This window comes from Frankliniella occidentalis, unplaced genomic scaffold, assembly GCF_000697945.3.
Source record: "Frankliniella occidentalis isolate FOCC.00 unplaced genomic scaffold, Focc_3.1 Scaffold10, whole genome shotgun sequence".
Taxonomy (NCBI): Eukaryota; Metazoa; Arthropoda; class Insecta; order Thysanoptera; family Thripidae; genus Frankliniella; species Frankliniella occidentalis.
In genome coordinates, this window is record NW_026267140.1 from 179,559 (window position 1) to 180,893 (window position 1,335).

At 44.8% G+C, this 1,335-nt stretch overlaps 2 protein-coding genes across 2 annotated transcripts in view; one reads left to right on the forward strand and one right to left on the reverse strand.

The window, feature by feature from the left end:
* LOC113211900 (dnaJ-like protein 60) overlaps positions 1 to 1,335 on the reverse strand; it is a 12,143-nt gene that overhangs the window by 9,453 nt on the left and 1,355 nt on the right. The window lies entirely within an intron of this gene.
* The window catches only part of LOC113215259 (neuroligin-2-like), a 197,278-nt gene that overhangs the window by 1,839 nt on the left and 194,104 nt on the right, over positions 1 to 1,335 (forward strand). The window lies entirely within an intron of this gene.

The following is a 1,335-nucleotide window of genomic DNA, read 5'->3' on the forward strand; positions in this document are numbered from 1 at the left end:
TAAGAATCGCTAAAAATCGCTCAATATCCGTAAAAATCAGTCAAAACCCGTAATAATCGGTTAAAATCCGTTAAAATCGGTCGAAATCAGTACAAATCGGTCAAAATCGTCAAAATCCGTACAAAATCGTTCAAAATCGGTCAAAGCCCATTAAAATCGGCCAAAACCCGTCAAAATCGGTGTAATCCGTCAAAATCGGTCAAAATCGGTGAAAATCCGTCAAAATCGGTGAAAATCGGTCAAAATCGGTAAAATCCGTAGAAATCAGTAAAATTCCGTGAAAATCGGCAAAACCCCCTAAGAATCCGTCAAAATCGGTCAGAACTAGTCAAAATCGGTCAAAACCCTGAAGAATCCGTAAAAATAGGTAAACGTCAGTAAAATTCCGTATAAATCTGTAAAAATGCGTAAAATTCGGCAAAAATCAGAAAAATCGAGAAAAGTTGAGAGATGAGAGATGCGCAGAGGTGTGCTCTAATAATGCGATTCATTGTTATTTTTTATATAAAGTTATTGCAAGATTTTGCAATAACGAGTTATCGCATCCTGGATGCGATAAATAATGGGAATCGCAAAGTGGGAGTTATTGCAAAATTTTGTATTACTATTATCGCAAATCCACTGTCAGTGTAACCATGTGGTTCATCGTGGTTGACGGACTGATGGGGCTGACTGATACGTCGACTCACTTCCACGCCGCTTCGCGACCGCCAGGTTCAGACCCACTGTTGTGATCTTTCAGCCGTTCGCCCTAGTCTTCTGTCGTGGCTGTGTCTGCGTCCTGTGGTGCCTCTCCAAAGGCACAGCAGAACGCTATTCCGGCGTGTTCGTTGGCCGCGAGCCCCTTGGGTTGTGTCGTCTACCGCGACGCACACTTCTCGGAAACTGCCAGCCTGCCTGGAAATTACTTCTGCGCTTGGAGCGCGTGGGTGGAGCGCGTGGGTGGAGCGCGAAATAATTCCTTGAAAACGGCACTGGCTCTAGCCGTGCGCGCTAGCTGTAGAGTAGGTACGCTCTCCTATTTCTGCTCGGTTTCTGCGCAGGTGTCTTGTTGTCTTGTCTGACCCGCTGCTTCACAGCGCCATAGGACGCGAATCGCTACGACCTGGCTCGCTTTCTGTAAAACTCATTTCATCGCAGCGCTGCAGGAAGACACGCACGGTAAAAAAAGTTTCTTTTATTACCAGGTGTTTTCTTGGATTTCAAGAAACTATTGGTGACTTCAAGGAAGTTTCTTGAAAATGCGGCAATATACAAGACTGTGCCTTGGAACTTAGCGATTTCAAGACACAAGTCTTGTTATTCAAGACACCAATCCAAGACTCTTTCCTGAAG